This window comes from Callorhinus ursinus, unplaced genomic scaffold (assembly GCF_003265705.2).
Source record: "Callorhinus ursinus isolate GAN/ISIS: 27379988/994484 unplaced genomic scaffold, GSC_fseal_2.0 scaffold339, whole genome shotgun sequence".
In the NCBI taxonomy this organism is placed as follows: Eukaryota; Metazoa; Chordata; class Mammalia; order Carnivora; family Otariidae; genus Callorhinus; species Callorhinus ursinus.
In genome coordinates, this window is record NW_027397394.1 from 3,419 (window position 1) to 29,044 (window position 25,626).

General features: G+C 38.6%; 1 pseudogene; it reads right to left on the reverse strand.

Annotated features, from left to right (window-relative positions):
- Positions 1 to 8,482: 8,482 nt before the first annotated feature.
- LOC112819265 (microtubule-associated protein RP/EB family member 1 pseudogene) lies at positions 8,483 to 9,537 on the reverse strand (annotated as a pseudogene).
- Positions 9,538 to 25,626: the final 16,089 nt, after the last annotated feature.

Here is a 25,626-nt window from a genome sequence, read left to right on the forward strand (position 1 = left end):
CAGTCAGAATGGCTAAATCTAATAACTGAGGAAACAACAGACGTTGGCAAGGATGTAGATAAAGGGAAACCCTGTCACACTGTTGGTGGGAGTGGAAACAGGTGCAGCCACTTTGGTAAGCAGTATGGAGGTTCCTCAAAAAGTTAAAAATAGAACTACCCCATGACCCAGCAATTGCATTACTAGGTATTTATTAATAGGATACAAACATAGTGATTCAAAGAGGCACATGTACCCCAATATTTATAGCAGCAATGTCCACAGTAGCCAAAATATGGAATAAGCCCAGATGTCCTTTGGCAGAATGAATGGATAGAGAAGATGTGGAGTATATATACAATGGAATATTACCCAGCCATCAAAAAGAATGAGGTCCTGCCATTTGCAACTATGGGGATGGCACTAGAGGGTATTATGATAAGCAAAATAAGTCAATCAGAGAACAACAAATATCTTATGATTTCACTCATATATGGAATTTATGAAACAATACAGATGAACGCATGGGAAGGGAAGTAAAAATAAAATAAGATGAAAACGGAGAGGGAGGCAAACCATAGGAGACTCTACTCTAGGAAAGAAAACGAGGTTGTTGGAGGGGAGGTGGGTAGAGGGATGGGATAACTGGGTGATGGGCATTAAGGAGGGCACTTGATGTAATAAGCACTGGGTGTTATATGCAACTGATGAATCAGTAATTTCTACCCCTGAAACTGATAATAAACTATATGTTAATTAAATTGAATTTAAATAAAAACTAAAATAAATAAAAACAGAAATAATCAAATAAAAAAGAAAGAAATGGGTAGAAGACATGAATAGACACTTTTCCAAAGAAGACATCCAGATGGCTAACAGACATGTGAAGAAATATTCAATAATCACTCACATCAGGGAAATATGAATCAACACCACAGTGAGATCCCACCTCACACCTGTCACGATGACTAACATTAACACCAGGAACAACAGGTGTTTGTGTGAATGCGGAGAAATGGGAACCCTCTTGCACTGTTGGTGGGAATGAAAACTTGGATAGCCACTGTAGAAAACACTATGGAGGTTTCTCAAAAAGTTCACAATAGAACTACCCTAAAACCCAGTAATTGCACTACTAGGTATTTATCCAAAGGATACAAAAGTACGGTTTCAAACGGATACATGCTCCCCGATGTTTATAGCAGCATTATCAACAATAACCAAACAATAGAAAGAGCCTAAATGTCCATTGGCTGATGAGTGGATAAAGAAGGTGTGGTATACATATACAATGGAATTTTACTCAGCCATCAAAAAGGATGAAATTTTGCCATTTGCAACAATATGGATGGAACTAGAGTCTATTATGCTGAGTGAAATAAGTCAGTCAAACAAAGACAAATACCATATGATTTCACTCATATGTGGAATTTAAGAAACTAAATAGATGAACATATGGGAGGGAGAAAAAACAATGAAAAAAGAGAGACGGAAACAAAGTATAAGATGCTTATTTTTTTATTTTTAAAAGATTTTATTTATTTATTTATTTGTGTATGTATGTACTTATTTATCAGAGAGAGAGAGAGAGAGTGAGAGAGCACAAGCAGGGGGAGTGGCAGGCAGAGGAAGAAGCAGGCTCCCCGCTGAGCCAGGAGCCCAATGAGGGACTCAAATCCAGGACCCTGGCATCATGACCTGAGCCGAAGGCAGATGCTTAACTGACTGAGCCACCCAGACATCCCAAGACACTTTTAAAGATAGAGAACAAACAGGGTTGATGGAGGGAGTTGGTTGGGGGATAGGCTAAATGTGTGATCAGTATTAAGAAGGGCACTTATTATGATGAGCGCTCAGTGTTATATGTAATGACGAATCACCAAATTCTACTCCTGAAACCGATATTACTCTATACATTAACTAACTAGAATATAAGCAAAAATTTGAAAAATAAAATAAAATAAAAAGCTTCTACATAGTGAAAGAAATAGTCAATAAAATTAAAATGCAACCTACCGAATGGGAGAAATTATTTGCAATGACATATCTGATAAATGTTTAGTATCTAAAACACATAAAGAACCAGTAAAACTCAACAGCTAAGAAACAAATAATCCAATTACAAAATGAGCACGTGACCTGAATAGCCATTTCTCCAAAGAAGATGGCCAGTGGACCCATGAAAAGATGCTTAATATAAGTCATCATCAGGGAAATGCAAATCAATATCACAATAAGATGTCACCTCACATCTGTCAGAATTGCTAAAATGAAAAACAAGTTTTGTCAAGGATGTGGAGAAAAAGGAATACTTGTGTACTATCGGTGGGAACGTAAACTGGTGCAGTCATTGTGAAAACTTGTATGGAGGTTCTTCAAAAATTTGAATATAGAACTACCATATTATCCACTAATTGCCCTATTGGGTATTTACCCAAAGGATGCAAAAATACAGATTCAGAGTGGTACATGCACCCTGATGTTTATAGCAGTATTATCAATAATAGCTAAACTATGGAGAGAGCCCAGATGTCCATCAAGTGGTGAATATATATATATATATATATATATATATATATATATATACACACACACACACACATATATAATATTACTCAGCCATCAAACACTGAAATCTTGCCATTTGTAATGAGTTGTATGGAACTAGAGTGTATTAGGCTAAGTGAAATAAGTCAGTCGGAGAAAGATAAATACCATATGATCTCACTCATATGTGGAGCTTAAGAAACAAAGCAGATGAAATATGGGAAGGGGGAAGGAGAGAGGGAAACAAAGCATAAGAGATTCTTAGCGATAGAGAACAAACTGAGGGTTGATGGAGGGAGGTGAGTGGGGGATGGGCTAGATGGGTGATAGCTATCAAAGAGGACACTTGCTGGGATGAGCACTGGGTGTTGTATGTAAGTGATGAATCACTGAATTCTATTCCTGAAACCAACACTGCACTGTATTTTAACTAACTAGAATTTAAATACAAAATTAGGGGGAAAAGGGTGCTAGGTACAAATGCTCTCGTGTGAGAATTATTTGAAGTCCTCAGTAAACTAATAACTTTTTTAAAAAAAGATTTATTTTAGAGAGAGAGCACAAGCAGGGTGAGGGGCAGAGGAAGAGGGAGAGTACCTCAAGCAGACTCCCACTGAGTGTGGAGCCTGATGTGGGGCTAGATCCCATGACCCTGAAATCCTGACCTGAGCTGAAATCAAGAGTCAGAGGCTTAATTGACTAAGCCACCCAGGCACCCCATAAGCTAATAACTTTTTCTAGAAGATTTTATTTATTTATTTGACAGAGAGAGACATAGTGAGAGATGGAACACAAGCAGGGGGAGTGGGAAAGGGAGAAGCAGGCTTCCTGCCAAGCAGGGAGCCTGATGTGGGGCTCGATCCCAGGACCCTGGGGCCATGACCTGAGCCAAAGGCAGACACTTAACCGACTGAGCCACCCAGGCACCCCAAACTGATAACTTTTATACTATTTAAACATTTAGTGTTACTGAAAAATAATTTACCAAATTATTTTTATAAACTCAGTATAATATTGATATCAGAAACTAAATATAATGACAAAAACAGAAAGCTATAGACCAATTTCATTCATGAGGATCAATGATTATTCTCAAAGTAAAATATTAGCAAATAGTATTCAGTGGACTTTCAAAATTACTACTCTCTGAACAAGTGAGATGTATTCTAGGAAAGCAAGGATAGTTAAAATTATTTTAATAACTATTAATTCAATAGTTATTGTTGAGTTACATAAGCCCAAAATGGCAGGTTGGTAACTTTAGCTCTTGTGCCAAAAAGAAACATTGAAAAACAAGCAGAAACTGAGAAACAAAGTTGTCAGAACTCTGGGGAATTGTTATAGATTTGCACCAATGAAAAGAATTGAAAAGAGGTGTTCAATCAGAAACTTGTACATGACTATTCAGAGCAACACTGTTAACACCCAAATACCCAACAACCAAAGGTGGAAAAAATCCAAATGTCCACCACCTGATAAATTAATAAACAAGATGTGGCATATCAATACATTGGAAAATTATTAACATATGCAAAGTAATGAATAGTGACGCAAGCTACAATATAGGTAAACTCTGAAAATACTACAAGTGAAAGAAATCAGATACAGAGGCCACCGAATGTATGATTCCATTTATATGAAAAGTCCAAAATAGGAAAACCCACGGAGAGAGAAAGTAGATTAGCGGTTGCCAGGGGCTGTGGGAGAAGAAAAAGAGTGACTGCTCAATGGGTAAAATGTTCTCTTTTATGGTCACCAAAATGTTCTGGATCAAGACAGTTGAAATGGTTGCAGAACAAATTTAATGTACTAAGTGCCACTATATTGTACACTTTAAAATAATTAAAATGGTGAATTTTATGCTATGTATGTTTTTCCTCAATTAAAGAAAAAGATTACATGATACAAAATGTATAAAAAAATAAATGTTTCATGGCATCTTGCTTGCTGTAAATTGAAGAACAAATTAGAATAAAAAGCATTAGGATCAGGCAATCAGCTTCCTTGTGACAGGAATGTGATGTAACAAAGAGGCTGAAATATCTGACTCTAGTCTAAAATAAAAAAATGATACCCGTTGATACTGAAGAGGGACACAGACAAATATATCGGGAAAGCATATATATGTTCAAATTAGACAAAAAAGAGACTATGTTATAAATATTTTTAAAATATATGTTATGCAATCCAACCGATAGTGTAAAATTGTTTAAATGAGTGGAAGAGTTGGCATTATCATTTAGTTCCAAAGACAAGGCATAGAGCAGAAAGCAAAGGAAAAAAATGGATAAGATTGAAATTTTGAGTATAAATGTTGAACAAAATGGGGTTGTTTGTATATAATTCAGTATTTTAAAATTCATTTTATTTTCTTAAGCAAATAAACATATTACAAAGGAAAAGCTAAAATATAAGATTATTCCTTTGCTATGTTTATGTAAACATATTTTGAAATTAAAATATCAAAGGAACTTGATGGTTGCAAATCATTCATTAAAACGCCAGTCATAAAATGGTTTGGAAACAGCATGGGCCAAGAAAACTAAAGAAATTTCAATATGTTTGAAGGAGAAGAGTCTAGGAGTCTTCTGTGATCAGAAAAAAAAAATGAAGAACAATTAATGCAGTGAGGTTAGAAAAACAAGCAAGAATAAATCAGATAGGTAAAATTTGAAGAACTCTTGATGGAGATAAGTGGATAAATATGATAGGGCCAAACACCAAGTAATTAATAGCCATAATAGAAAAAAATTAGTAAGTTAAGAATCATAGTTTAATTCACATGTATTTCCAACACATAAGATACTCATTTCATACTAAGGCAACGTTATACCTTGATGGAATTTATTGGTAAAAGAAAATATGCATCCCTTTATGAAATTGAAAGTGTAAAATTTTTTAAAATATTTTCAGTTATTCCTAGGAATTAATGGCTATAATGATGTAAGAATAGTCTTTAAACCAAGTTTTGGTAACTGATGCAATCGAGACTTAATATTATGAATGTGCTTGTTCTCTCTTATGCTTTTTTTTCTCCTAGTTAAGTTAGCATTTAGTACTTCACAGAAGTATTAAACATAATATTTCGATTAATGCACTCTAGGCACAAACATACAGTTGATTCTTGACCAACACGGGAGTTAGCAGTGCTGAGCCCCCACACAGTCAAAAACTGTTTATGTATAACTTTTGACTCCCCAAAAACTCAACTAATAGTCTACTGTTGACTGGGAAACCTTACCAATGACAAAAATAATCGATTAACAAGTATTTTGTATGTTATATGTATTATATAGAGTATTCTTACACTAAAGCTAGAGAAAAGCAAATATTATTAAGAAAAACATAAAAGAAAATACATTTACAACACTGCACTGCATTTATCAAAAGAAATCCACATATAAGTGGACCTGCACAGTTCAAACTTCTATTGTTTAAGGGTCAACTGTAATATTCAAAATATCTAGGTACAATTTTAACTGACAGGAAACAAAATAAGTATCTTATCTCAGTACAGTAAAAAGTACAGAAGGATAAGAACACGCCACCCTTTCAAAGTTAATGATTTTAAGATTTCTGTATTATTTTTTCAAATTACATAGGGCTACCTAAGCCAGATTAGTAGCACCAGCCAAAAAAATTAATTTTCCAAAAAAAAAAGAAACAAAAAACAAAAACAAAAACCAGCCTATGCACACTTCTTTAGGTGCAGACTACATACTATTTTTTGTTAAATTTTTCTCAGTGTAAATGTATTTGATAACATCATAGATAATAGACAAAATGAAAAAGCATTAAAAAATAAAAATGAAAATTATATATATTTTATATATTTATAAAAATGTAATTTTCCAGTCAATAACATTTTGTTATACATCTTACCACATCTAAATATTTTTTTAAAGATTTTATTTATTTTTTTGACAGAGAGAGAGAGAGACAGTGAGAGAGGGAACATAAGCAGGGGGAGTGGGAGAGGGAGAAGCAGGCTACCCACGGAGCAGGGAGCCCAATGTGGGGTTTGATCCCAGGACCCTGGGATCATGACCTGAGCCGAAGGCAGACGCTTAACAACTGAGCCACCCAGGTGCCCCCACATCTAAATATTCTTATCCTTAATCTTATATGAATTTATCTTGGGATATTTTTGGTACAGGCCTACCTCAAAGATAAAGTGGGGTCCGTTCCAAGCCACCACAATTTAAAGCCAATATCACAATAAAGACAAATGCATTTTTTTGGTTTTATTTCCAAGTGAATATAAAAGTTATGTTTACACCATACTGTGGTCTATTAGGTTTGCAATAGCATTGTGTGTATAAAAAACATATGTACCCTAATTAAAAATATTTTATGGCTAAAGAATTTCATTCATCACCTGAGCTTTCAGAAAGTCCATATTATTCTGCTGGTAGAGGAGGGTCTTGTCTTGATGCTGATGATTGCTGACTGGTCATGGTGGGGTGGTTGCTGAAGGTTGGATGGTTGTGGAAATTTCTCAAAATAAGACAGCAATGAGGTTTGCCCCATTGATTGACTCTTCCTTTCATGAATGATTCCTCTGTAGCTTGTGATGCTGTTTGACAGCATTATACCCACAGTAAAACTTGGAGTCAGTCCTCTCAAACCTTGCTGCTGCTTATCAATTAAGTTTATGTAATATTCTAAATCCTTTTTGTTGTCATTTCAACAATCTTCACAACATCTTCACCAGGTATATATTTTATCTCAGGAAACCACTTTCTTTGCTCATTCATAAGAAGAAATACCTCAACTCTTAAAGTATTATCATGAGATTGCAGCAATTCAGCCACATCTTCAGGCTCCACTTTTAATTTTGTTCTCTTGATATTTCCAAAACATCTGCAGTTACTTCCTCCACTGAAGTCTTGAACCCCTCAAAGTCACCCATGAGGGTTGGAATCAACTTCTTCCAAACTCTTGTTAATGTTGATATTTTGACCTCTTCCCATGAATTACAAATGTTTTTAATGTCAGGTACAATGGTGAATCCTTTCCAGAAGGTTTTCAATTTACTTTGCCCACATCCACCAGAGGAATCAGTACCTATGACAGCTATAGCCTTACACAATGTAGTTATTAAATAATAAAAGGTGAGAATAACAATATATGGGCTAGAAAATGGATGTTGTGTTAGCAAGCATGAAAACACTAATCTTGTACTTCTCCATCAGAGCTCTTGGGTGACCAGTTGCCATGTGAATGAGCAGTGATAGTATTTTGAAGGGATTTTTTTTTTCTTTTTCTGAGCAGTGGATCTCAACTGTGGATTAAGATATTCAGTAAACCAAGTTTAGATCTGAATAGATCTGCTGTCATTCAGGCATTTTTGTTCCGTTATATAGCACAGACAGAGTAGATTTAGCATAATTCCTTTTTTTTAAATTAACATATACTGCATTATTAGTTTCAGAGGTAGACTTTAGTGATTCATCAGTTGCACACAACACTGAGGGCTCACTACTTCAAGTGCCCTCCTTAATGCCCATCACCCAGTTAACACATCCACCCACCCACCTGCCCTCCAGCAACCCTCAGTTTGTCTCCGATAGTTAAGAATCTCTTATGATTTGTCTTCCTCTCTGTTTGCATCTTATTTTATTTTTCCTTCCCTTCCCCTATGTTCGTCTGTTTTGTTTCTTAAATTCCACATGAGTGAAATCATTCCGTATTTGTCTTTCTCTGATTAACTTATTCTGCTCAGCAAAATAGCCTCTAGTCCCATCCATATCATTGCAAATGACAAGATTTCATTTTTTTTTTACTCTTAAGGCATTTATTTATTAAAACGTTCTCTGCCAAGATTTCACATTAGCTTAAAATTCAAATCAGTCTTTACATTTCTCTACTGAGGTCTCCACCTCAGTGTATCACACAAAAACACCTTCTCCAGCAATCAGTGTTACCAGTGCCACATGGTGAACCCCATGGTCAGCCTCTTTGTTCCCTAGGTGATCCAACTAGATGTTAATACTGCTCTGCTACAGGGTAAAAGCTCCTAAGTCAAACTCATTGGAAAAGGGGTGAAACTTCTGCAAAGTGCACTTTAAGAAGAGGTACTGTTTGCTCATGAAAAGAAACCAGTGAGTCCTCCAAGAATAATAAAAGGGGGTATTTTACAGTTAAGCACATGATTTGGAGTGAAGAATTCGGATGTTGCTCTGCTGGTCCAGGTTGTTAATACTCTTCTTGCCCCTCCTGTGGGCCCCCTTCATCAGGTATCACAAAGCCTTCATCTGTGGCATACAGAATGTCCACGATCCTCTGCAATACCGGGTTGTTTTCCCTCTCGTTCTCCTGGCAAACCAATTCAATGTTCCTTAGCTTTCCAAAGTAGAAATCTCTTTCTGTCTCCAAGTCTTCGACGATAAGTTTCAATACGTTGACCTGTTGCATCAATTCAGCTGCTTCGTCATCCCCGTTGCCCACACCAGGATTCTTTCGCACCACACCCGGGCCAGTCTAAGGGGTTGGAGTAGTTCTGTGTGTTGCAATGGGCCTCTGTGGAGCTGCACTGCTAGAGCTGAGAGGTTTCTTCAGTTTGTTCAGAGCTGGAGCAACAAGGGAGGGAGCCACTGCAGTTTCTTGACCTTGTCTGGCAGCTATGGGGTCATAGTCTTTTCCATCATAGTTTGCATCAAAAAACTTCCTGAACCACTGAACAAATTCAAAATTGTCCTGAAACTTTCCTTTTACTAATTTGTCCACAGGAATTATTTTGTCAACACCCATTCTCTTAAAACCTGCTTGTAGTATTTTGAAGTTCTGGCTGTATTCATGTTCTAGCTTAGCCTGGAATTTCACTTTCTTCAAGGCAGTGGAGCCAGGGAACAACATGTCCATAAACTGACAGTAGGCAGCCCCTGAGCACAACTGTTCGATCTTCGTCAGATTCAGCTGCAGAGACTCATTGATCCAGGCCAGCGTGTCATGTCGACTTAGGTTATCACTGGTGACTGATGTTGAATATACGTTCACTGCCATCGGCTCTTGGCGGGACCGCATCCACTGCCTGTGCCCGGCTTCGGTTCCGTCTTTGTCTTGTTCAAACCGCCCGGCCAAGATTTCATTCTTTTTGATGGCTGAGTGATATTCCATTGTAAATACATACCACCTCTTCTTTATTCATTCATTTGTCCATGGATATCTGGGCTCTTTTCATATTTTGGCTATTGTGAATATTACTGCTATAAATATTGGGGTGCATGTGCCCCTTTGAATCACTATCCTGGTATCCTTTAGATAAATACCTAGTAGTGTAATTGCTAGGTCATACAGTAGCTGTATTTTAAACTTTTTGAGGAACCTCCATACTGTTTTCCAGAGTGGCTGCTCCATTTTGCATTCCCACCAACAGTGTAAGAGGGTTCTCCTTTGCATCCTTGCCAACATCTGTTGTTTCCTCAGTTGTTAAATCTAGCCATTCTGACTGGTGTGAGGTGATATCTCATTGTGGTTTTGATTTGGATTTTCCTGATGCTGGTGATCTTGAGCATTTTTTTTTCATGTATCTGTTGGCCATTTGTACACCTTTGGAGAAATGTCTACTCATGTGTTCTGCCCATTTTTTAACTGAGTTTTGTTTGTTTGTTTTATATGCATTGTGTTTGATAAGTTCTCTCTCTTTTTTATTATTATGTTCAGTTAGCCAACGTATAGTACAACATTGATTTTTGATGGATTTTTCAATGATTCATTAGTTGCATATAACACCCAGGGCTCATCACAGCACATGCCCTCCTTAATACCCATCACCCGGTTACCCCATCCCCCCACCCCCTCCCTTCTGTAACCCTCAGTTTGTTTCCCAGGGTCCAGAGTCTCTCATGGTTTGTCTCCCTCTCTGATTTCTTTCCATTCAGTTTTCCCTACCTTGCCCTATGATCCTCCATGCTGTTGCTTATGGTCCACGTGTGAGTGAAAACTTATAATAATTGTGTTTCTCTGATTGACTTATTTCACTTAGCATAATCCCCTCAAGTTCCATCCATGTTGATGCAAATGGTGGGTATTCATCCTTTCTGATGGCTGAGTAATATTCCATTGTATATGTGAGCCACATCTTTATCCATTCATCTGTTGAAGGGAACCTCGGCTCCCTCCACAGTTAGGTTATTGTGGACTTTAATGCTATGAACACTGGGGTGCATGTGCCCCTTTTTTTTGCCTATATCTGTATCTTTGGGGTAAATACCTAGTCATGCAATTGCTGGGTCATAGGGTAGCTCTATTTTTAACGTCTTGAGGAAACTCCATACTGTTTTCCAGAGTGGCTGTACCAGCTTGCATTCCCACCAACAGTGTAAGAGCTTTCTCCTTTCTCTATATTCTCGCCAACATTTGTTGTTTCCTGCCTTGTTAATATTTGCCATATTAACTGGTGTAAGGTTTTGCTGTTTTGATTTGAATTTTCCTGATAGCTAGTGATGTTGAACATTTTTTCATGTGTCTGTTAGCCATTTGTCTGTCTTCTTTGGAGAAGGGTCTGTTCATGTCTTCTGCCCATTTCTTGACTGGATTAATTGTTTTCTGGGAGTTGAATTTGGGAAGTTCTTTATAGATCTTGGATACAGGCCCTTTATCTGAAATATCATTTGCAAATATCTTCTCCTATTCCATGGGTTGCCTTTAATTTTTGTTGACTGCTTCCTTTGCTGTGCAGAAGCTTTCTATTTTAATGAAGTCCCAAATGTTCACTGTTGCTTTAGTTTCCCTTGCCTTTAGAGACCTGTCTTGAAAGAAGTGGCTGTAGCCAATGTCGAAGAGGTTACTGCCTACGTTCTTCTCTGGGATTTTGATGGATTCCTGTCTCACATTGAGGTCTTTCATCCATTTGGAGTTTATCTTTGTGTATAGTGTAAGAGAGTGTTCCAGCTTCATTCTTCTGCATGTGGCTGTCCTATTTTTCCCGGACCATTTATTGAAGAGACTCTCTTTTTTTCCATTGGATATTCTTTCCTGATTTGTCAAAGATTAGTGGACCAAAGAGTTGAAGGGACATTTCTGGTCTCTCGATTCTGTTCCATTGATCTATCTGTTTGTTTTTGTGCCAGTATGGCTGCCTTGATGATCACAGTTTTGTAATATACCTTTAAGTCAGGCATCGTGATCACCCCAGGTTTGGTTTTCTTTTTCAACATTCCCTTGGCTGTTCAGGGTCTTTTTTGGTTCCATACAAATTTTAGGATTGTTTGTTCCAGCTTTGTGGAAAATGACAATGTTATTTTGATAAGGATTGCATTGAAAGTGTAGATTGCTCTGGGCAGCCTAGATATTTTAGCAATGTTTATTTTTTCCATCCATTCGCATGGAATGTTTTTCCATCTCTTTGTGTCCACCTCAATTTCTTTCATTAGGTTTCTATAGTTTCTGGAGTATAGATCCTATACCTCTTTGGTTAGGTTTATGCCTAGGTATCTTCTGCTTTTTGGTGCTATTGTAAATGGAATCCATTCCTTAATTTCTCTTTCTTCAGTCATATGGCTAGTGTATAGAAGTGCACGTGATTACTGTGCACTGATTTTGTGTCCTTCCACATTGATGAATTACTGTATGAGTTCTAGCAATTTGAGGGTGGAGTATTTTGGGTTTTCCACATAAAGTATCATGCCATCTGGGAAGCGAGGTAGTTTGACTTCTTTGTTGCCAATTTGAATGCCTTTCCTTTTTTGTTGCTGTCTGATTGCTGAGGCTAGGTCTTCTAGTACTATGTTGAACAACCGTGGTCATGTTCCTGACCTTAAGGGAAAAGCTCTCAGTTTTTCCCCAGTGAGAATGATATTCACTGTGGGCCTTTCATTGATGGCTTTTATGCTATTGAGATATGTTCCCTCTATCCCTATACTTTGAAGAGTTTTAATCAGGAAAGGATGTTGTATTTTGTCAAATGCTTTCTCTGGAGCAATTGAGAGGATCATATGGTTCTTGTCTCTTCTTTTGTTAATGTGATCTATCACGTTGATTGATTTGTAAATGTTGAATAACCCTTGCATCCCAGGAATAAACTGCACTTGGTCCTGGTGCATAATCCTTTGAATGTACTGTTGGATCCTACTAGCTAGGATCTTGTTGAGTATTTTGGCAGCCATGTTCATCAGGGATATTGGTCTGTAATTCTCCTTATTGATGGGGTCTTTGATTTTGGGATCAAGGTAACACTGGCATCATAGAAGGCATTTGGAAGTTTTCCTTCCATTTCTATGTTTTGGAACAGCTTCAGTAGAATAGATATGATTTCTTCCTTAAATGTTTGGTAGAATTCCCCTGGGAAGCCATCTGGCTCTGGACTCTAGTTTTTTGGGGAGGTTTTTGATTACTATTTCAATTTCCTTGCTGGTTATCAGTCCCTCCAGATTGTCTATTTCTTCCTCTTTCAGTCTTGGTAGTTTATAAGTTTCCAAGAATGCGTCCATTTCTTCCAGTTTGCCTACTTTGTTGGCTTGTAACTGCTGGTAGCAAGCTCTAATAATTGTCTCTATTTCCTTGGTATTAGTCATGATTTCTCCCCCTTTCACTCATGATTTTATTAATTTGCGTCCTTTCTCTCTCTCTCCCTCTCTTTTTTTTTGTTTTTTTTTGAATAATTCTGGTGAGATCGTATAAATCTTTTGCCTTATTAATTCTTTAAAAGAAACAGCTTCTAGTTTCATTGATCTCTTCTATTGTTCTTCTAGTTTCTATTTCATTGATTTTGATTCTAATCTTTATCATTTCTATTCTCCTGCTTGGTTTCGGCTTTATTTGATGTTCTTTTTCCAGATCCTTTAGGTGAAAGTTTAGGTTGTGCTTTTGGGATTTTTCCAATTTTTTGAGATAGGCTTGGACGGCTATGTACTTCCATTTAAGGACCGCCTTTGCAGCATTCCATAGGTTTTCAACCGATGTGTTTTCATTTTCATTGGTTTGCATGAATTGTTTACGTTCATCTTTAGTTTCCTGGTTGACCCATTCATTCTTTAGCAGGATGCTCTTTAGCTTCCAAGTGTTTGAATTCCTTCCATTTTTTCCCCTTGTGGTTGAGGTCCAGTTTCAAAGCATTGTGATCTGAAAATATGCAGGGAATAATCTCTGTTTTTTGGTATTGGTTGAGACCTGATTTGTGACCCAGTATGTGATGTATTCCAGGGAAAGTTCTGTGTGCACTGGAGAAGAAAGAGTATTCTTTTGTTTTAGGATGGATTGTTCTGTATATATCTATGAAGTCCATCTGGTTCAATGTGTCCTTCAAAGCTCTTGTTTCTTTGTTGATCTTCTGCTTAGACTATCTTTCCATTGCTGTGAGTTGAGTGTTGAAGTCTCCTACTGCTAATGTATTATGATCAGTAGGTTTTTTTTTATTTTGGTTATTAGTTGGTTCATGTAATTGGCTCCTCCCATGTTGGGGGCATAGATATATACAGTTGTTAGGTTTTCTTGTTGGATAAACTCTTTAAGTACGATATTATGGTCCCCTACATCTTGTACTACAGTCTTTGCTTTAAGATCTAAATTGTCTGATATGAGAATTGCTACCCCAGCTTTCTTTTGAGGTCTGTTGGTGGGGTAAATGGCTCTCCATCCCCTCACTTCAGTCTGGAGGTGTCTTTACGTTCAAAATGAGTCTCTTGTAGACAACATATGGATGTGCAAGCTTCACTATTATATGTCAGGGTGTTGATCTATGTTTACTGATTTTGGAAGTTATCCTCTGCCTCTTGGACATGAATGCTTGTTTCCTTCCCAGATTAGGGACGTTCTCAGCTATGATTTGCTCACATATACCTTCTAGTCCTCTGTCTCTCCAGCCCCTCAGGGATCCCAATAATTCTAACATTGGAACAATTCATGGCATCGTTAATCTCTCTAAGTCTCTTTTTGTGGGCTACTAGCTGCCTCTCTCTGTTTTCCTCAACTTCCTTCCTTTCTATCAGCTTATCTTCTAGATCACTGATTTGCTCTTCTGTCTCATTTACCCTGGCTTTTAGACTATTCAGTTTAGACTGCATCTCATTCATAGCAGTTTTAATTTTGCCCTGATTAGATCTCTTTTCTGCCCTCAGAGATACTATATCGTCACTAATGCTTTTTTCAAACCTAGCTATTGACTTCATGATGGCTATCCCGAAGTCTACGTTTGCTTATATCCATATCTATTAGTTCTCTGGCAGAAGACATTGTCTCAGGTTCTTTTCTTTGTTGCAAGTTCCTCCTCCTAGTCATTCTGTCGAGGGATGTTTGAGCGAGTGTACAGAGTCCAAAATATCAACCATGACCCAAGCTAAATACACGCTAGAAAAAATCCGAAGTAGTTGGAAACTCCCACAGATACACTAAGTCAAGATGATCCAAAACAATAAAAAAATAGTGGGTGAAAGGGAGATTATAATCTCTCATGGTGGACAAAGTAGGGTGATCTTCCTGTTCCTGCTTGATTTTTGGTCTTTGTGTTAGAAAACACTATATCTCAAAATTGAAAGAAATCAGAAATATATATATATATATATATATATATCTCAAGATAAAATGGAATAGAGTGAAAAAATGGACTAGTATTCGGCCTAAATCTATAAAAGCCAGATGTGAAAAAAAAATAAAAGTGAGGGGCGCCTGGGTGGCTCAGTCGGTTAAGTGGCTGCCTTTGGTTCAGGTCATGATCCTGGGGTCCTGGGATTGAGCCCTGCATTGGGTTCCCTTCTCAGTGGGAAACCTGCTTCTCCCTCTCCCTCTGTCTCCCAACTTGTGCTCTCCCTCTCTCCCAGCTTGTGCTCTCCCTCTTTCTCTGTCAAATAAATAAAATCTTAAAAGAAATAAAGATAAAATAAAAGTGAAAAAGCAACTTAATAACATAAGTTGGGAAATAAGAATCTATTTGAAATGGGAACAGGATAACAAATAAAAATTAAAAAATGTAAATGTAAATGTAAAAATTTACATTTAAAAAATGTAAATGTAAAAAATGTAAATGTAAAATTTTAGCCTGAATTATAAATGAGTCATGAGAGAACACCTCGAGCTCCCTATATTATTTTCCCCTGGTGCTGAAGTTTTAGAGTCCTGTGGGAAATAAACATATCATTCACCTGTTCTTGCAGTCTGTCTTCTGGGAGAGGGGCCTGCTGCTCAGCTTTCCAGGTGTCTTTGACCTGGTGGAGGTGCCCTACCCCTGTATTGTTCCCTGGCGGGTTTCCCCTTCTCTTTAGTGGGTCAGAGCAAACCTGGCCCTGCGGGAATCTCTGGCTCAGAGTCGCAAGGTCGAGGTCCCTTTTCTTCAATAAATCCTCCAGGTCAAACCATCTCCACTTCTGTGTGTACCAAACTCCACAGACTCGTGCTATTCACACCCGCTTCAACACTCCCTGGGGAGTTCCAGGGACTCTCGAGCTTCTCCGTGCTTTGTCACTTTGCAATTGCAATTGCAATCTGCTGTGGGCTCACATGTACACCCTCTTCCATGGCTCCCACTTCACGGCTGGGTGCCACCCCAGTGTCCTTTCATGGGCCACAATGCCCTGAGAGCTATTGCCCTGCTATGGGCACAAGCCATTTTATATCTCCCCTGCGATGTTAAATAGCCCAAACTTTCTAGTCTTTTCAGGGTGGTCAGGCAGAGATCAGTCTCCCTACCCACCCAGCTTGTGGTTTATGGTGACTGGAACTGGGAGTCCCTTCTGGACTCACTGACCATAACCAGTCTCCTCGCTCCACTGCTTGGGCACTCTATCAGTTCAGCCCCCACCCCCATACATTCTGAGTCTCCTGGATTCTTGAGACCACAATGATTCACCCAGAATTCTGCCCTATTCATACCCTGTTCCCTTTTCAGAAAGGAATGTCTCTCACTGGAGGAGATTTCTAAGGGTCCCGATTTTTTTGCTCCAGTGTCTTATCACTTTCCAGTGGCTGGTTTATGGAGGCTCCCACCCCTCTCCATTTATCTTCTGATATTTCCCCCACAGATTCAAGATTCTGCACCTTCCACCTTGCACAAAGTAGTCATTTTTCTGCTTGTAGAGATCCAGATAAATCTTCTTACATCTCAGGTTGAATTTGTGCGTGTTCAGAATCATTTGGTAGATATCCAGCTAAATTTGAGGGGCCAGAAGAAACGAGGTCCCCTTCTCTGCCGCCATCTTGCCCCTGGATAAGTTCTTTATAGATTTTGGGTACTAGCACTTTATCTGATAAGATATTTGCAAATATCTTCTCTCATTCTGTAGGTTGCTTTTTAGTTCTGTCGACCGTTTCCTTTAGCATAATTCTTAAGGATTTTCAGAATGGTAAATAAGCATTGGCTTCAACTGAAAGTTACCAAATTTCTTAGCCCCTAACAAGAGAGTTAGCTTGTCCTTTGAGGTTTTGAAGCTAGGCATTGGCTTTTCCTCTCTAGTTATGAAAGTCCTAGATGGTGTCTTCTTCCAATATAAGGCTGTTTCATCTACACTGAATATCTGTTGTTTAGTGTAGCCAATTTGATTAATTATCTTAGCTAGATCTTCTGGATAACTTGTTGCAGCTTCTGTATCACCACTGGATACTTCAACTTGTATTTTTTTTGTTCTGGAGATGCATTCTTTCCTTAAATCTTAAGAACCAACCTCTGCTAGCATCAAAATTTTCTTCTGCAGCTTCCTCACTTTTCTCAGTCTTCACAGAATTGAGGAGACTTCAGGCATTTTTCTGGATTAGGCTTTGGCTTAACGGACTGTTCTAGGTGGTTTGATTTCCTAACCTGGTCACTAAAATGTTCTTCCATATCAGCAAAGTCTGTTTTGTTTTCTTATCATTCATGTGTTCACTTGAGTAACACTTTTAATTTCCTTCCAAAACATTTACTTTGCATTCATAACTTGCATTGCTATTTGGCACAAGAGGCCTTGCTTTTGGTATATCTTCACTTTTAACATGTCTTCCTTACTAAGTTTAATCATTTCTAGGTTTTAATTTAAAGTAAGAGATGTGGGGCGCCTGGGTGGCTCAGTTGGTTAAGCGACTGCCTTCAGCTCAGGTCATGATCTCAGGGTCCTGGGATCGAACCCCGCATCGGGCAACCTGCTCCGCGGGAAGCCTGCTTCTCCCTCTGACCCTCCCCCTGCTTGTGTTCCCTCTCTCGCTGTCTCTCTCTCTCTGTCAATTAAATAAATTTAAAAAAAATCTTTAAAATTTAAAAAAATCTTTATTTTATATATATATATATATAAAGTAAGAGATGTATAACTCTTTCATTCACTTAAGAAAATGTAGAGACCATTGTAGGGTTATTATCTGGCCTAATTTCCATATTGTGTCTTATGGAATAGGGAACCCCAATGATAGGAAGAAAAAATTGGGAACGGTGCTCAGTGGAGCAGTTAGAACACACACATTTTGTATTAAATTTACCATCTTGGGGCACCTGGGTGGCTCAGTCATTAAGCGTCTACCTTCAGCTCAGGTCATGGTCCCAGGAACCTGGGATCGAGCCCCACATCAGGCTCTCTGCTCGGCGGGAAGCCTGCTTCTCCCTCTCCCACTCCCCGTGCTTGTGTTCCCTCTCTCTCTGAGTCTCTCTCTGTCAAATAAATAAATAAAATCTTTAAAAAATAAATAAATAAATTTACCATCTTATATGGGTGTGGTCCATCATGCCTCAAAGCAATTATAATATAAACATCAAGGAACACTGATCGCCATAACAAATATAGTAATATTTATAGGTAATTATTATGTAATAATAATGACAAAGTTTGAAATATTGTGAACATTACCAAAATGTGACAGAATGACACAAAGTGAGTAAACCTCGTTGGAAAAATGGTGCCAATATACTTGCTTAATACAGGGTTGGCACAAACCTTCAATTTGTAAAAAGTAAAATATCTGCAAAACATACTAAAGTGAAGTGTAGTTAAGGTATTTTTGTATCTCAGGAATAATTTACTTTCCAGATTTGCACTGCAGCTCTTTATTATGATCAAAGGGAAATTAATAAAAACAAAATTTAAAATGTATACCATATATATGAGGTCATATAGAAAGAATAATATCTTTCAACCCTAAAGTCAACAGTAAAGCCATCTGGTCCTGGGTTTTTCTTTGTTGGGACATTTTGGATTATTGAAAGCTATGTAGCTTTCCAGGTGCTCAGATCAGGCTCCTTTTTTTTTTTTTTTTTTTTTTTTTTTTTTTTTTAGGAGCCACACTTAGCAGAGGGTGGGGCTATGAATTAGCTCTCCTGCCCAGGTGGAGCAAGAGAGCCAGCTCTAAAGATGACAAAGCTCTTTGTTTCTGGTCTTGACCCATGATAACCTGCTTCCTAAATTCTCTGGCCAAATAGGCGCACTGGATTTGTTATGCAAACAATCAGCTCTGTCTGCTGGATTCTTTACTCAAGCATTACTGGACTACACAGCTTTCTACATGTTCTGGAAAGGCTTTCTTGTTGTGGGGAGCCAGGAACTACACTCAGGAGTGGATAGAGTTATAGTATCTCCTCTGCCCAGGCAGAGCAGGAGGCCCAGAGCCAAGCAGGCTTCCAGGTGTTAACATTCAGGCTTTCTGGTCATATGGGAATAGGAACAACACTCAGTCATGGATAGGGCTATGAATTATCACCCCTGCCTGCGGAGGGGAGGTGATCAGAGTCTAGGGCCTGCAAGGGTCTTTGTTTGAGGTTCCATATAATGCAGACCTGTGTTCTGACAAATTCCCTAATCAGACTGCACTGCTGTCTTGGCTCTGTAGATAAGAAGAGCCATTGGTTGAGACTACTGCTTGGATGCTGCAGCTATGACCTTGGTCTGCCAAGATTCAACTGATGATGTTTCAGGCCCTTCCCCACTTCTCCATCATAATCTAATTCCCAGTGATCAAGCTCTGCAGATTCCCCCATAATCCCCATTAGGCAAAACCAGAGTAGGACTCCCAGGAAGTAACTCACGATGCTGGGAGAGACAGAAATCTGTCCTGGGCTCTCTTTTCTCACTAGAGGAATTTTAGACTCAGAGCAACCTTTCAGTGTGATGCTATACTGGCCTGGAGGAGGGGCCCAAGTGGTCATTGTGTAGCTGCTCCTATTACCCTTCTAATGTGATCCATCTCCATCTTTGTGGTACAGGGTTTTACTTCAGCCTCACCCCTATGTTCTGGGATTTTTCTCAGTGGTGTCTTGTCCATCAAAACTTGTTCCCTTCTCACTATTTTAGTGACATCATGAGGCTCACAAATTCTTTATTTAGACTTGTAATGGTGTAAACCTAGGCAGATCATGTATATACAAAAGAACAGTTGTACTTTGACGTCCGGGAAGAATGAGTATTAACTTTTTTTCTATTCTTCCCACTAAGTATAATTACTTTTTTTATAAAGATAAATGAAGAATTAAGAAAGTCTAAACTAAGCAAAATATGTCTGTCACTAGTAAAACTTCCTTATAAGATGTGCGAAAAGCAATCCTTCTGGATAAATTGAAAGGTCACTAAAGAGTGACTCAAATCTACACAAAGAAATAAAGAACACAAGAGAAGACATATATTTACATAGGTAAATATAAAAGTTGGTATATGAAGATTGGTATTAATAAAATTATCATTCATAACTCTACTTTATTCCAATCAGATTAAAAACACAAATGAATGAAACAATAATTTAAAATCTACATTAGTGGGTACAGATTGTATAAAGATGTAATTTGTGACCATAACAACATAAACAGGGTGATGAAGCAATATAGGAGCAAAGCTTCCATATCTATAGAAATTAGGTTGGTATTAATTTACAGTGTTATAAACTAAGATATAAGTTTTATTTCCAAAGAGAACAACAAAAAACTATTCAAAAATATACAGCAAAAGTAAAGGAGAGGCAGATGTTGGTGTAGGAGGGCCGTAGGCTCTCCTGGACCCATGAACACAAACAGATAACTATCAAATCTTAAATAACCCAGAAATCAACGTGAAGATTGACAGAACACACTCCACAGTAAAGGGAGACTAGAAGCCACACTGACTAAGGTAGGAAATGTAGAGACATGGTTTAGGAGAGAAATAGATTTCAGGTACTGTGGAGGGGAGGGAGCCATGGACATAAAGAAGGGCAAGAGAGAATGAGGAACACACAGGGGAAGGCACAAGGAGAAGGTTTCTCCAAAGCCACTGGCTTGGAAAATGAGAGGGGCTGAATTTTATAAGTTCATGCAACCAGCAGGGCTTTAGGTCTGAAGATTTAAAGGTCAGTGCGCTTGGCTGGGATAGAGCCCAGAGGGCACAGCACTGCCCCTGGAGAGAAGGCAGGTTAACAAACTGAGGGCAGAGAGCATGGGAACAGTGATCTGAAGAACACTTGGGTCACACAGGAGGAGATAATTCACACTATTCAGAGAGTATGCCTGAGAGGCAGCGTTCACAGAGACACATCTATGGGAACAAAGGAGATGACTGGGGTCATTTCTGTTACCCGCCAATCAGCACAAACACAGAGACACCTGTGGGAAACAGCGAAGCACTGACACTGGTTGCCAAGTGTGCATGCACCAGACATCACCCCCCACCCCACTCTGGTGGGACTGCCCTTCTCAGTCAAGCTTGCCTCAGTCCCAGTGCAGCAGGCCCGTCCCCCAGAAAACCAGTATAAACACCCGCCCAATACACATTGCTCAAACAGAGACATGTAGGGCCTCAGTTCTGCTGGAGGTGCTGTCAGGTCTCATTTCACAAGCATATCAGCACACACTTAAAGCTCACCACGTTCAGGCCAGGGACCAAACAATGCCCAGAGCAGGAAAGGAGAGTCTCTGCAGACAACTGACCCAAAGGCTAGAGCAGAAAAACAAAACAAAACAAAACAATAACAAACAAAAAATAAAACAAAACAACAGCCGAGCACATGCAGCACACCCAGAGATAATCCCTAAAGCTCCAGACCCTGGTCACTACATGACCTCTTCTTCATAAGAACATTACTTTCAAGGGCAGAAGATCTACTGGGCTTGTCTAACACAAAGAAGAAGGTGAAGACCTAGACAAAAATCCCAAGACAAAGGAATTCATCCCAAAAGAAAGAATAAGAAAATGTCGCAGCGGGGATCTAATAGAAACAGTTATAAGTAATATGCCTCTTCTAGAATTTAAAGCAACAATCATAAGGATACTAGCTTGGTCTGAGCAAAGCATAGAAGACTACAGGGAGTCCCTTACTGCAGAGCTAAAAGACCAAAAACTACTCAGGCTGAAATGAAAATGCAATAACCAAGATTCAAAACGACTGGATGTAATGACCACAAGGATGGAAGTAGCAGAGGAACAAGTAAGTGATATAGAAGATATAATAATGGAAAATAATAATGAAGCTGAAAAGAAACAGAAAGAAAAAAAAATATTGGATCACAAATGTAGACACAGGGAACTCAATGACTCCATAGAGCATAATTACATTCATGTCATAAGAGTCGCAGAATAGGAGGGAAAAGTGGGCAGAAGGTTTATTTGAGGAAATTATACCTGAAAACTTCCCTAATCTGGGGAAAGAAACAGACTTCCAAATACAGGAGGCACAGAAAACTCCCATCAAAAGCAACAAAAGCAGACCAACAGCAAGGCATATCATAGCTAAATTTGTAAAAAATAAAGGAAAAATCCTAAAAACCACAAGACAAAAGAAGTCCCTAACTTACAAGGGAAGACAAATAAACTTAACAACAGATCTTTCCACAGAAACATGGCAGGCCAGAAAGAAGTGACATGAAATATTTAAGGTGCTGAATAGGGAAAATATGCAGCCAAGAATACTTTATCCAGCAAGGCTACCATTCAGAATAGGAGAGATAAAGAGTTCCCCAGACAAAAACTAAAGGAGTTTGTGACCACTAAACCAGGCTTGCAAGATATATGAAAGGGGACTCTTTGAATGGGAAGGAAAGACCAAAACCGACAGACTAGAAAGGAACATAGAATATCTCCGTAAACAATGACCAAAAAAGTAATAAAATGGCACAAAATTCATAGCTATCAATAATTACACTAAATGTAAATGGACTAAATACTCCAATCAAAAGACATAGGGTGTCAGAATGGATTAAAAAAAAAAAAAAGACCCATCTACATGCTGCCTACAAGAGAATTATTTTAGACCTAAAATCACATGTACACTGAAAATTAGGAATGGAGAAATTTTTACCATTCAAGTGAATGTCAAAAGAAAGCTCAAGTAGCAATGCTGAATATCAGACAAACTAGATTTTAAGCCAAAGACATAAGAAGAGATGAAGAAGGACACTACATCATAATAAAGGGGTCTATTCAACAAGAAGATCTAACGGTTGTAAATATTTATGCTGCCAACTTGGGAGCACCCAAATGTATAAAACAATTAATAACAAACATAAAGTCATCGATAATAATACAATAATAGTAGGGAACTTTAATATCTCACCCACAGCAATTGGCAGATCATTTAAGCAGAAAATCAATAAGGAAATAATGGCTTTGAATGACACCCTGAGCCAGATGGACTTAACAGATATATTCAGAACATTCCATCATATAGCAGCAGAGTACACATTCTTTTCAAGTGCTCATGGGAAATTTTCCAGAATGGATCACATACCAGGTCACAAATCAGCCCTCAACAAGCACAAAAAGATTGATATTATACCATGCATATTTTCTCATCACAACGCTATGAACTTGAATTCAATCACCAAAAAAAAAAAAAAAAAAAAAGGAAAGACCACAAATATATGGAGCTAAAGAGTATCCTCCTAAATCATGAATTGGTCAATAAGAAATTAAAGAAGAAATTTTAAAAAATACATGGAAACAGATGAAAATGAAAACACGATGGTCTGAAACCTTTGGGAAGCAGGAAAGGCAGCCCTAAGAGGCAGTTATATACCAATAAAGGCCTACCTCAAGAAGCAAGAAAAATCTCAAATAAACAACCTAACCTGACACCTGAAGGAGCTAGAAAAAGAACAATGAAACCTAATTCCAGCAGAAGGGAAATAATAAAGATTAGACCAGAATTAAATGACATAGAAAACACACACACAGACACACAAGTAGGACAGATCAATGAAGAGAGGGACAGAAGATGGCAGAAGAATAGGGAACCAACATTTCATCTGGTCCCTTGAATTCAACTAGTTATATATCAAGTCATTCTGAACACCTTTGAATTCAACCTGAGATATAAAGAAAGAACTGCTGTGTTTCTACAAATAGAGAAGCAACCACTTTTTGCCAGGTAAGAGGTGTGGAAACGTGAATCTGAGGGGATATATTGGAAGATAACCACAGGGGGAGGGAGCCTCTGTAAGCCAGCTACCGGAAAGTGATATAGCAGTGGAGTGCAAAATCGAAATTTTATAAATCTGCTCCTGTGACGGGCATCCCTGCTTGAGACATGGTCAGGTGGCATAGTGGGGCAGAAACCCAGGTGGGACAGTGTGGTCTCAGGATCCCCAGGGTCACAGAAAGAATGCGGGTGCCTGAGTGTGGCAGAGTCCCCAAGCATTGGAGTGGGGGAAGCCGGCTACAATAAGTGAGCCCCGGAGTGGCCTCTCAGCTAGGTGTTGCCATAAAGGTTGAGCCACAGCAGGACTGGGTGACCACTCTCCAAACAGGGAACCAGCAAGCGACAACTGCTGTGAGACCCTGCTCCTTCCCCTGGGAGAAAGGGCACGTGTGTGCAAACAATCAGGCAACCGCTCCCCAAGAAGGGGCACAGCAAGCCACAGGGCTGTGGTGAGAACCCCCTTAACCCCAGGAGGATTTGTGTGGGTGTGCACCACAAGAGTCTGCAGAGTTTGGCCCACACAAAAGGGATTGGCTGCTTTTCCCTGAGGGTGCACTGAAGAGTGGGGACAGCGATCAGCTCATTTGGCTCCAGGATGAATAGAGGGTCATCACTATTCCCCCACCCCTTTTTTTTTCATCCTCTAAGGTGGCACAAAAAGCCTTAAGGGAACAAAAGCCGCATAGAGCAACCTGAAACAACTTACACTGAGCCTGATCTTCTGGCAAGGGGTGGTGCAACTCCTTCCAGGCAAAGACAGCAGAGAATCAGTGCAACAGGCTCCTGCCCCAGAAGACCAACAGGAGCATCAGTTGAATACCAAGTTTATGGATCACTTAAAACTGAAAAACTTCAGTGCAGGGGGGAAATAGTATACAGAATTTGAGGTTTTGTCCTCATGAGACTATAGTCTTTCAGTGTAAAATTTCTTTTTCTTTCTCATTTTTCTTCTTTTCAAAAAGTGTCTCGTTTTATCAACTCTTTGTTTTTAAGTCTTTTTTCAATTTTCATTTTTACATTTACATTTTATAGATCTATCCTTCATTTCTGGCTTCCTTTAACTGTATTCAATTTTTTCATATATATATATTTTTTTATTTCTTTTCAATTTTGGGATTTAGTGTCTCGTAACAAATAAACCAAAATACACCCTGGACCTAGTGGATCACCCTGCATTGTCCACCAGTGAGATGATATTCTCTCTTTATTCCCCCTTTTTATTTTACTTTTTGGTTTCTGACCTCTTTAGATTTGTCTAGTGTGTCTTCTGCTGGGTTCGTGTTTGATACTTTTGATTTTTGTTTTCTCATTCATCTATTCATCTCTGGAGAAAATGACCAGAAGGAAAAATTCACAGCAAAAGAAATAATCAGAGGTAATACTCTGTGCCATAGACCTAATCAATATGGATACAAGTAAAATCTTAGAGCTAGAATTCAGAATAACGATTATAAAATTACTAGCTGGGATTGAAAAAAAGCCTATGACTAGAGAACCTCTTAGTACAGAATTAAAATCTAATTAGGCTGAAATTAAAAATGTGATAACTGAGATGCACTCTATAATGGATGCTCTAAGTGCTAGGGTATAGGAGGCAGAAGAAAGAGTCAGTGACATAGAAGACAAGGTGATGGAAAGGAAGGAAGCTGAGGAAAAGTGAGAAAAACAACTAATGGACCACGAGGGGAGACTTTGAGAGATCACTGTTACCACAAATCAAAAGCAGTATTAGAATTATTGGGATCCCAGAGGAAGAAGAAGGAAAGAGGGGGACAGAAGGTATATTTCAGCAAATCATAGCTGATAACTTCCCTTTAATCTGGGAAAGGAAAC